Here is a 12814-nt window from a genome sequence, read left to right on the forward strand (position 1 = left end):
GGATTTTGTTGAGATGATCCAGAGAAAGCCTGATCAGATGTCTCATATTGCTTTAGGATTCCTTATCTAAGGAAACCCTTGGTGAGCTCCTGGATATGGCTATCTGAAGAAGGTCACACCATCCATAAGTATACCTATGAAAGGTAGGCCAAACCAGCCATTAGAGGGGCATTATGGTCACGTAATGGCAAAACATGATCATGACCATATTGTAAGAGTCTCATACTGTATACATGAAGTGGTACATTCCTTGCAGGTAGATTGGGACAAGCTGGAAGTATATGGTAGAAATGCTAAATAAACTAAAATAACTAAACATTTATAGCTAATAATCCAAAAAAAGGATAAAAAAGAATAACAAATATACAATTAATCCAACAGAAGGCAGAAAAAGGGAAAAGATAGCAAAAGATAGAACAAATAGAAATCAAAATTGAGATGATACACTTGATCTAACAAATATATATTTTCACATTAAATATAAATTATCTAAACACCAATTAAAAGAGTAGGTTGTCATATTGGATAAAAAGGCACAGCCCAAATTTATGCTGCCTGTAAGCACACTTTAAATATAAAGACACAAATAGGTTAAAAGAATGAAAAAAGATATACCAGGCTAACTCAAATTAAAATTATAGAAGGAACTGTATTCATATTAGACAAAATATATCTCAGAACTAAGAATAATTACAAGGGATAAAGAAAAACATTTCATAATGATAAAGGGGTCAGTTTATTATGAGGATGTACCTAAAAGTTTACACACCCAATAGCTGAATTTCAAAATACATGAAGCAAAAACTGATAGAACTATATGGAAAACTAGACAAGTTCATAACTGTAGTTGGAAATTTCAGTCCCCTCTCTTAATAATTAATTGAACATGGAGATAAGCGATCAGCAAGGATAGAGATAGACTTGAACATCCTCACTACCAACCAACTTGACCTAATTAGCATTTGTAAGAACATTCCATCTAACAACAACAGAATACACATTGCTTTTAAGTGCATACAGAACATTTACTAAGGTAGATCATATTAAGGGGTCATAAAACAAGTCTCAATAAATTTAAAAGGTAAAGTGTATTTTCTGAGCACAACAGCATTAAGTTAGGAATCAGTAACAAAAGTATCTCCCAATATTTGGAAACTAAATACATCTTCCTAAATAATCCACTGGTCAAAGAAAATATTAAAAGGAACTGAATGAAAATGAAAACATAACATATCTAAAGTTGTGGGATGCCTCTTAAAGCAGTACTTGAAGGGAAATGTAAAGCACTAAATACCTTTATTGGAAAAGATGAAAGGCTATGGCCTCTCACTTTCCACCTTAAGAAGCTAGTAAAAGGGAAGAATGAAACCCATGGTAAAGAGAAGAAAGGAAATAATGAAGTTCAGAGAACAAATCAAATGGGGAAAAAATAGAGCAAATACAGTTGACCCTTGAACGATGTGGGGGTTAGGGGTGCCAGTCCCCCATGCAATTTGAAAATCTGCATATAACTTTTGATTCCCCCAAAACTTTACTAGTATACCTACTGTTCTCTGAAAGATTTACTGATAACATATAAACAGTTGATTAACACATATTTTGTGTGTTGTATGTGTTATACACTGTATTCTTACAATAAAATAAGCTAGGGAAAAGATAATATTAAGAATATCCTAAAGAAGAGAAAATAACATCTTAGTGCTGTACTGCATTTATTGGAAAAAAATATGTGTATAAGGAGACTCATGCAATTCAAACCTGTATTGTTGGAGGATCAACTGTAAAAGAAAGCAAAAGTTGGCTTTTTGAGAAGATTGATGTGAGTCACAGTCTCATCAGGATAAAAGAGAGAAAACGATCGGAATCAGAAGTGACAGAAGTGACATAACTACAGATTCTGCAGACATCCAAATAATAAGAAAATATTATGAACATCTTAATGCCAGTAAACCTGATAGCTTGGATGAAAGGGACAATTCCCGTGAAGGACCAAAATACAAAAATCAATGTATATCTACATAGTAACAACAAACAGAAACCAAATTTAAAAACAGTGCTAGGGTCATCTGGGTGGCTCAGTTGGCTAAGCGTCCAACTCTTGATCTCAGCTCAGGTCTTGATCTCAGGGTCGTGAGTTCAACCTCTGCGTTGAGCTCGGTATTGGGCATGAAGCTTACTTAAAAAACAAAAAAAAAACCAGCACCAGTAATAGCATTAAAATATGCAATATAAATATACCTAATAAAATATATGCAAAACCTATACACTGAACACTATAGAACATTGCTGAGAGAAATAAAAAGAACCCAAATAAATGGAAAACTGTATCTGGTTGGTTGGGCAGAAGACTCAAGATCCCAAGTTTCCCCAAACTGGTCTATACATTTGACATAATCCCTATCTAAATCTCAGCAGGCAATTTTTGTTTGTTCGCTTTTGTAGAATTTGGCAAGCTGATTCTAAAATTCATATGGAAATATAAAAAACGTAAACAAGTCAAGACATTCTTGAAAAGGAAACATAAATTTGGAGAGCTTCCTACTCAATTTCAATACTTTCTGTTAAAGCTACAGTATCAAGACAGTGTGATACCAGCTTAAAGTAAGATATATATGACTCCATTTATATGATGTCCTGAAATAGGCTAAATTAATCTCTGGTATAAGAAATCAGATTTGTACACCCAAAACTAACATAACACTGTATGTTACCTATACTGGAATTAAAGTTTTAAAAAAGTCAGAGCAGTAGTTGTCTCAGTGAGTGGGTTAACTGGAAGAGACATAAAGGAATTGATGAAAATTTTCTGTATTTGGGTATGCATTTCTTAAAACTCAAGCAATTCACTTAAATTGTTTGCACTTCACTGTGTGTTACTTATATACAATGAAACAAGACCACAAAAAATCACATTGTCGATGAAAAAAACACAAAATTTGTAGCATTAGAAATGAAAAGTATTTCAGTGAGAGAACAGAATATGAAGGTGCAACCTACTTTATATATATTTTAATGTTTATTTATTTATTTATTTTAAGAGAGAAAGAGCACAAGAGGGGGAAGGGCAGCGAGAAAGAGAGAGAGAATCCCAAGCAGGCTCCATGCCATCAGCGCAGAGCCCAATGAGGGGTTCAAACTCACAAACTGTGAGATCATGACCTGAGCTGAGATCAAGAGCCAAATGCTTAACTGACTGCGCCAGCCAAGCACCCCATCTACTTTGTATTTTTTAACAGTAGTTGGTAGTGTTCTGAGGTTCAGGTCTTTTGGAAAAGGATCTTCATATTATCATGGTTATAAAGCAATGAGATGATTTGGAATAACCTGCTTTAATATCTGTATTTGTTGGCTATTTCCATATTTCCTCCTTTTTAGCATTTCCACTTAGGTATATAATCTTAGGCTCCTTTCCATTGGCTTATATGAAGGGTTTCTGGGATCACATAGGATTACAAAACAAACCCAAAACAAAAGGGGCGGGGTCTATGGTTGTATCCTGTCTTCAGAATTTCAGACCTCCCGAGTTGTCTGGACTGGACAAGTGCTGTCTCCATGCTGAGACCGATAAGCTTGAAACCCACGACCAGTGGGCAGAAGTGTCTGTTCAGGGTGGAAGAAGAGGAAGATGAGGAGGAGGAGGACAAGAAACCCTTGTCCTCAACACAAGTGGTTTTATGCTGGAAGCCACAGGTGACTACTACCACCTAACATCGAGGAAGAGTGCTCTGTCTTCAGCCAGGCCTTTGAGGAAAGGGAATCTGACAATGGGTCTGACACCGATGAGAATCTAACTCCCAAGCTGAGCAGATTGAAAATGAATGTGGCTTCTCTCGGGACAATTCACAAATACTGCCACCGGAAGAGAAGTCAGGGCAGGGGCTCCAGCCGCAGTACTTTGGAGGCCAGAGACGATGCCATTTGATAAAGGTACTCTGGCCTCATTGCTGTTCCTGGAAATGTCCCAAAAGCTTAGAACAATGCCTGTCAGGGGCGCCCGGGTGGCTCAGTCGGTTGAGCGTCCGACTTTGGCCCACGTCATGATCTCACAGTTTGTGAGTTCGAGCCCCGCGTCGGGCTCTGTGTTGACAGCTCAGAGCCTGGAGCCTGCTTCAGATTCTGTGTCTCCCTCTCTCTCTGCCTCATCCCCACTCATGCTCTGTCTCTCTCTGTCTTAAAAATAAATAAAACATTAAAAAAATTAAAAAAAAAAAAGAACAATGCCTGTCACAGAGTAGGTATCCCATAAATATTTGCCAAATGAATTAAATAAAAATTTCTTGATTCTGTTCATGGGAAAATAGAGACTTAGGTAGCTGCAGCCTTTCAGTTTAGTAAGTGTTATTTAATATATATTTTGTAGAGGCAGAGAACATATGCCTTAGGCTTGTCTATAGCTAAAAAGCTGGTTGTTGGAGGAAAAGTTGGCCTGGAAGCTTAGAGAGGTAATGTAAGAGTTAGTGAGCATTAGTTGAGATCAAGAGAAATGAGGTAGATTCTATGATAAGCTAGCAGCAACTGGGTGATAACTAAATGACCCAATAAGTATGACAGGTTACTTCATACTTCATGTATGATGACTTCTTTGTGTTCATGGCACCCAAACCTCTTATTGACCAGAAAGGTCCGTGAATCAGACCTGCTGTCTCTAGCCTTAGCATGGTGGCTCTCGTGACATTAGAAGCCATATTTATTTGGCATCTGATTTAAGTGACAGAGTCTGTAGAGAAAAGTCCAGATAAGTTCTTAAGTTGCTATTGCCGTAATTAAGAAACTGTGCTGAATGTTTTGAAAAACATCACAAACATCACAGCTCTCAAAATCCACTTAAATCATGTGATTTAAGATTAAAGACTGGCAGAAAAAATTTAACCATATAAATGACCTATTTGACAACTCCTGTACATTTGAATTAATTTTCTGAATATGTGTTGCTTCATATTATTTTTAAAATATTTATATGGGATAAAAATTTTAATGCATTTCTCTAAAGTGTTTACAAACCCACTGTAATTATGTGTAGCATATATAGATATGAATGATTTATTCTAATTGTATTATTTTCCTTATCCCAAATATTTTTCTTTCTAATGCTGAATACCCTTAGATTTATTTTTTATTTTTTTAATGTTTGTTTATTTTTGAGAGAGAGAGAGAGAGAGAGAGAGAGAAAGAGAGAGGGAGTGGAAGAGGAACAGAGAGAGAGGGGGACAGAGGATCCTAAGCAGGCTCCATGCTGACAGCAGAGAGCCAGATGTGGGGTTTAAGCTCATGAACCATGAGATTGTGACTTGAGCCGAAGTTGGATGTTCAACCCACTGAACCACCCAGGCACCCCAGAATTTTTTATTTTTGGATTCAAGTTAGTTAACTGAATCCCCTTAGATTTTTAAATTCAAAACCCGAACAGTATCACAGGATATTTGATGCCTAAGTTAGATCTCCATAGAAAATTAGGCCTACTATCATGGGCTCCATGATAAAATATCTAGTTCACAGACAAGAACCAAATTAGTCATAATATGGGGTAATTTTTGTTTTCTAGTTATTGTGAAGTTGAGAGTATCATTTAGAACATATAATTCTCAAGGTTTAGTGTTCATTATAATTACTAGCTTCATTCCAGTCCAGTTAAATGTTTAGAGCTGTGTAAACATGGATTCAAAACCAGAAAATGTTTCCTAAGTTCTAGCTACTGGAAAAGAAGCTTGACATATGGTAATGTGGAAACATTTTCTAGAAATATCAAGTTGATACTCTTTCCTATTATACTGGATTCAACAAGTATCAAGAGTTTTGACTCTCTCTTTCCCAGGCTCAGTTAGAACACCATGCAGACACTGAGAATAGTATGTACATATGCTATTCAGACTTGAGTGTTGAGTAAATGGAATTTCCTTAAATGAACAGAAGAGAAATAGAAGGCTCATAATTACTTGATGATTTTCGGCCCAATCTAACTGGAGTTATGGTATTGCCATTCATAGATTCTGGGATAACTATTGGTGAAACAAGTTTTGGAGGGAAAGTAATAGTTCCATATATAATGTTGATCTTTTCATCAATATGTAAGAGCTATAAGTTACAATTTTTATTTTTTATGTTTTTTTAACATTGCTAATTGTAAATTTTTGATAACTGATTGTATTTTTTGTGGGTGCATTTTTAATCAGACTTTTAAATACATTTCTCACACAAAGATTTTTAAATAACTCTTGGGGCACTTGGGTGGCTCAGTTGGCTAAGTGTCTGAGGCTCAGGTCATGATCTCATGGTTCGTGAGATCGAGCACCATGTGGGGGCTCTGTGATTCTTTCTCTCTCTCCCTCTGTCTCTCCCCTGCTTACATGTTCTCTCTCTCTCAAAAAAAAAATTTTTTTTTAACTTTTAATTTCCTTTAGTACATTTTAATCTTAACTCTTAAATCGTTTATCTATTTGAAGTTATTCTACAGTAAACTATGCAATATGAGTGAAATGTTCCTCCCTAGGGCTATCCAGTAGTCTCAAGTCTCAAGTCTAATTATTGAACATTTCATCTTTCCTAGGCTGGTATGAAGCATCAACTTTATGATGTATGATATTTTTGTATGTGATTGAGCTTATTGTTTTGTTCTTTTGAGAAGATAGTATATAAAATCCAAGTTTGGAAATGTGAATATCAAGAGCCATTGGAACATCTGTGTGTCTCTGAATGCTTCCTCTTATTTACCCCCATTGTTTATAATTTTCTGCCTCACTCAAGTCCGATGTACTGCATATATTGAAACATGCTTCAATTTGATCAGATGCAAACTGATCAATATATCATTTGTATTTATAATTTACTCTAAGTATATTCATCCCATCTGTCATGCCTGCTGCCTTTAGCTTTCTTTGCTCCCTGCTTTGCATTGCGTGCCCCACTGATCCTCAGTGTAGACAGAGATGACAGCTGGAAGATATATTAAAAGAAGTTCTAGATTATGAAGAACTATGAGCCCAGAGGATGGTTAAGAGAGGTGAGGGTCAGAAACATTCTCACTGGAGCCCAGTGTTCCTTTCATGCATGCTCAGAAATGTGTCATTGTCTTTCCCCAAGTACCTTAAGAGAAGCCACATTCCACAATGCACAGTATGGTGTCTGGGGAGCTCTGGATGTTCTGACATATTCTAATTCACTCTCAGTGAATTCACTCTCCCTGCCACTGTCATTACTGCAATTCATGCAGGTCCCTGGAAAGAAAGAAAGAAAGAAAGAAAGAAAGAAAGAAAGAAAGAAAGAAAGAAAGAAAGAAAGAAAGAAAGAAAGAATTAAAAATAGCTCTGTAACTCTCTCCTCCACTCTGATGGAATTTACAAGTAGGAAGATAACCAAAGAAGTTCTCATCTAAGAATGTTTTTAGGAGCATTTTTGCATTGCTTATTATAAACTAACCTGGAATATATGGATTAGGGGTCATAACTCAGAGAACAGAAGTTAGTCTCATAGGCTCCCTGTGTAACTGATGGAATGTAAAAACTAAGAGGCTCTGAACTTAAACAGCTTCCTCAGGCAAACTGTACAACACACACAGTGAATATTCATCTCTTATTCTGAAAACAAAATATATCCCAGTGCAAAAATCTATTTTTTGGAGGCACAGATGATAGTTTGGACTCCTCCAGAGATAGATATCGCTATCTTTATGCCTGCTTTTTGCTTGTATCCTTCACTAATTATTAGTAAAATTTGCTATTAAGTACACAGCAGTGCTCACTTCGGCAGCATATGTACTAAAACTGGAATAATGCAGAGAAGATTAGCATGGCCCCTGGGCAAGGCTGACATGCTATTAAGTAAAGTGTATAATTTCTAGGGATCTACTTTGACAATTTGACTTCTGTGGGTAGTGTAAGGACGTTTGATCAGAGCTGTGCCATTCAACTGGCTTTTGGTGTGCTTCTGAAATCGCTATGAATTCTTATGCTCAGTTTCTCACTATTATCTTATTTTCTCCAAAATTTCAATTATCTCGGGTCTTTAAATTTTCTTGTTCTTGTCTTTTTCTACTACTTTAAAAAAATAAACATTTATTCATTTTTGAGAGAGAGAGAATGAGCAGGGGGAGGGACAGAGAGAGGGGGGAACAGAGGATCCAAGGTGGGCTCTATGCTGATAGCAGCAAGCCCAATGTGGGGCTTGAACTCAGGAACTGTGAGACCATGACCTGAGCTGAAGTCAGACACTCAACCAACTGAACCATCCAGGTGCCCCTCTACTAATTTTGATTCCTTGGGGTAATCATTAATTTTGATAAAATTATTCATAAAATCAATTGTTTTCTTCCTAAGTTATATAGGAGTTAGGAGTTAGGCAGTCCTTGTGTTTGGTGCATCATATTCAAAATACTCAAACTAAAATCAAAACATTTGATTTCTTAATTGAACTGCTTGTTCCCTTCTCATTTCACAGGAATGGAAAGTTCCTCACATGTTCTCACCAAGAACAGTGATGCCAATTCGGTCCATCTGGTGTGTAAAGCTGCAGAGTGGTACCCAGAGCCTGAGGCAAGCTGGAAACCTCCAAGGACATAATTTAAAGCCACCCTCTGAAAATGACGGAGCAAATGGGAAAGGCCTATTCTCTAGTGAAACTTCAGTCCTGGTAATTGAACTCAAAAATTGTGCTCTGTTCCATTCTCAACTCCAGGCTCAACCAGAAAAAGTGGACAACTATTTCTGTTTCAGGTTAGTTTGTCTATAATTATATCTCATTGCCTGGAGAAGTGCTTTAAAATTGAATGCATATTGTTGAGTTTCTAACAGAAAGGAAAATGATAACTGAGTTCCTATACTGTACTTTTTAGAACCAAATGAACACTTACCAAAATAACTACATCATTCTCTTCTCTGATCTTTATCATTTTATTCTTTCTGCTAGCTTTGAGTTTACATTGTTCTTTTTCTAGCCCTTTAAAGTGTAAATTTAGGTTGCTGAATTGAAATCTTTCTTTTTTAACATAAACATTTACAGCTATAAATTGTCTTTTTAGCATTGTCTTTTATTGTATTCTATAAGTTTTAACATGTGTTTTGTTTTCATTTGTCTCAAAATATTTTCTAATATCCTTTGCAATTTCTTCTTTGACCCATTAGTTGCTTAAAGTGGGGTGTTTAATTTCTACATACTTGTGAATTTTTGGTTTTCCTTCTGCTATTAGTTTTTTGTTTCGTTTCATTGTAATTAGAAAGACACTTTGTGCAATTTTAGTTTTTTAATACTTCTTAACTATTGTTTTGTGGTCAAACGTATGGTCTGTCCTGAAAAACAACCCATGTGCACTTAAGAAAAGTATTTTCTGTTGTTGTTGGAATGTTCGATGTGTCTGTTAGATGTATTTGACGCTTTGGTGGTGTTCAAGTCCTCTATTTCCCATTGATGTTCTGTCTGGTTGTTTTATACATTATTGAGGTATTGAAGTTCCCTACTATTGTTGCAGATCTATTTCTGTCTCTGATTCTAACAATGTTTGCTTCATAGAGTTTGGAGGTATGTTTGGTGCATATATGTGTGTAATTATCATATCTTCTTAGTAAATTGATCCTTTTATCAATATATAATGTCCTTTGACACTCTTTTTTAAAAAATATGTTTACTTATTTTTGAGAGAGAGCATATGGGAGCAAGCAGAGGAGGGGCAGAGAGAGAAGGGGACAGAGGATCTGAAGCGGGCTCTGTGCTGACAGCACAGAACTCATGAACTGTGAGATAATGGCATGAGCCAGTCGGATGCTCAACTGACTGAGCCACCCAGGTGCCCCTTTCTTTGTCTCTAATGACAGTTTTTGGCTTAAAGTCTATTTTATCTGATATTAGTATAGCCACCCCACTCTCTTTTAGTTACTATTTGCATGGATATCTTTTTCCCATCCTTTCACTTACACATTCTTGTGTCTTGTGGACTGCATATACTTGTATCATTTTTTAATCCATTTTGTCAATCTCTACCTTTTGATTGGGGAGTTTAATCCATTTACATTTAAAGTAATTGCTGGTAAGATAGCACATACTTCTGCCATCTTGTCATTTGTTTTTTCTATGTCTTACAGTTTTTTGTTCCTTGTTTCATTACTATTTTTCTTTATGTTTAGTTAATTTTTTTGTATTTACATGTTTTTATTCCCTTCTCATTTCCTTTGGTGTATATTTTATAGGTACTTTTTTGTGGTTACCCTGGGGATTACATATAACATCCTAAAGTTATAACAATCTATTTTGAATTGATACCAATTTACTTTCAGTCATATACAAAAACTCTATTTCCTTACAGCTCTACCTCTCCTTTGTTATCGATGCTATAAATTAAACTTTATATATTGTGAACCTATTAACATAGATTTATTATGTTTTATCTATTTGTCTCTTAAATCCTATAGAAAACAAAAAGTGGAGCTACAAGCATACCCTAGAGGTATTGCAGGTTCAGTTCCAAACCACAACAATAAAGAAAATATTGCAATAAAGCAAGTCAAATGAGTTTTTTGGTTTTCCAGTGCATGTAAAACTTAGTTTATACTGTAGTGTAACTAAATCATAACATTATGTCTAAAAAATGTATATACCTTAATTTTAAAATACTTTATTGCTAAAAAATGCTAACCATCATCTGAGCATTCAGTGAGTTATAATCTTGCTGGTGTAGGGTCTTGCCTCACTGTTGATAGCTGCTGACTGATCAGGGTGGTGGTTACTGAAGGTTGGAGTGGTGGTGGCAATTTCTTAAAATAAGAGAAAAATGAAGTTTGTCACATTGATTGATTCTTTCATGAACAGTTTCTTTGTAGTATGCAATGTTGCTTAATATCATTTTACCCACAAGTTGTTTTTAAAAATTGGAATCAACTGTTTCAAACCCTGCTGCTGCCTTATCAACTTAAGTTTATGTAATATTCTAAATCTTTTGTTGTCATTTCAACAATCTTCACAGCATTTCACCAGGAGTACATTACATTCCAAGAAACCACTTTCTTTGCTCATCCTTGAGCTGCTTCTTCTTCTCATCCATTCAACTGCAGCAATTCAGTCACATCTTCAGGCTCCAGTTCTAATTCTAGTTCTCTTGCTATCTCCACCACACCTGCAGTGACTTCCTCCACTGAAGGCTTGAACCCCTCAAAGTCATCCACGAGGGCTAGAATCAACTTCTAAACTCCTTTTCACATTGATATTTTGACCTCTTCCCATGAATCACAACGTTCTTAATGGGATCTAGAATGGTGAATCTTTTTTTTTTTAATTTTATTTTTTATTTTTTAAAATTTACATCCAAATTAGTTAGCATATAGTGAAACAATGATTTCAGGAGTAGATTCCTTAATACCCCTTACCCACTTAGCCCATCCTCTCTCCCACAATCCCTCCAGTAATCCTGTTTGTTCTCCATATTTATGAGTCTCTTCTGTTTTGTCCCCCTCCCTGTTTTTATATTATTTTTGTTTCCCTTCCCTTATGTTCATCTGTTTTGTCTCTTAAAGTCCTCATATGAGTGAAGTCATATGATTTTGGTCTCTCTCTGACTGACTAATTTCACTTAGCATCATACCCTCCAGGTCCAGCCATGTAGTTGCAAATGGCAAGATTTCATTCTTTTTGATTGCCGAGTAATACTGCATTGTGTGTGTGTGTGTGTGTGTGTGTGTGTGTGTGTGTGTGTGTGTATACCACATCTTCTTTATCCATTCATCCATCGATGGACATTTGGGCTCTTTCCATACTTTGACTATTATTGATAGTGTTGCTATAAACATGGGGGTGCATGTGTCCCTTCGAAACAGCACACCTGTATCCCGTGAATAAATGCCTAGTAGTGCAATTGCTGGGTCGTAGGGTAGTTCTATTTTTAGTTTTTTGAGGAACCTCCATACTGTTTTCCAGAGTGGCTGCACCAGCTTGCATTCCCACCAACAATGCAAAACAGATCCTCTTTCTCCGCATCCTTGCCAACATCTGTTGTTGCCTCAGTTGTTAATGTTAGCCATTCTGACAGGTGTGAGATGGTATCTCATTGTGGTTTTGATTTGTATTTTCCTGATGATGAGTGATGTTGAGCATTTTTTCATACGTCGGTTGACCACCTGGATGTCTTCCTTGGAGAAGTGTCTATTCATGTCTTTTGCCCATTTCTTCACTGGATTATTTGTTTTTTGGGTGTTGAGTTTGAGAAGTTCTTTATAGATTTTGGATGCTAACCCTTTATCTGATATGTCATTTGCAAATGTCTTCTCCCATTCTGTCGGTTGCCTTTTAGTTTTGCTGATTGTTTCCTTTGCTGTGTGGAAGCTTTTTATTTTGATGAGGTCCCAGTAGTTCATTTTTGTCGAGTGGTGAATCTTTTCCAGAAGGTTTTCCATTGACTTTGCCCAGACCCATCAGAGGAATCACTCTCTATTGCAGCTATAGCCTTATGGAATGTATTTCTTAAATAATAAGACTTGAAAGTTGAAATGACTTCTTTTTTTTAATTTTTCAAATGTTTTATTTATTCTTGAGAGAGAGAGAGAGAGAGAGAGAGAGAGAGAGAACGCAACCGCATGAGTGGGGGAGGGGCAGAGCCAGAGAGGGACACAGAATCTGAAGCAGGCTCCAGGCTCTGAGCTGTCAGCACAGAGCCTGAGGCGGGGCTCCAACACACAAGCCATGAGATCATGACCTAAGCTGAAGTCAGACACTTAACTGACTGAGCCACCCAGGCGCCCCAAGTTGAAATGACTTCTTAATCCACGAGATACAGAATGGATGACACCCATTGATGAAAACATTAAATTTATTGTACTCCATCCGAGTTCTCGGGTGATGG

General features: G+C 36.5%; 1 long non-coding RNA gene and 1 other non-coding gene across 2 annotated transcripts; both read left to right on the plus strand.

Moving 5' to 3' along the window:
• The first annotated feature begins 45 nt into the window (after positions 1 to 45).
• On the plus strand, positions 46 to 8705 carry LOC122231760. The gene is made up of 2 exons (XR_006208995.1): positions 46 to 143; positions 8431 to 8705. It is a non-coding gene; the product is annotated as an uncharacterized LOC122231760 (long non-coding RNA).
• Positions 7728 to 7834, plus strand: LOC122232059. The gene has a single exon (XR_006209388.1). It is a non-coding gene; the product is annotated as a U6 spliceosomal RNA (small nuclear RNA).
• Positions 8706 to 12814: the final 4109 nt, after the last annotated feature.

Source organism: Panthera tigris, chromosome A1, assembly GCF_018350195.1.
Source record: "Panthera tigris isolate Pti1 chromosome A1, P.tigris_Pti1_mat1.1, whole genome shotgun sequence".
Taxonomy (NCBI): Eukaryota; Metazoa; Chordata; class Mammalia; order Carnivora; family Felidae; genus Panthera; species Panthera tigris.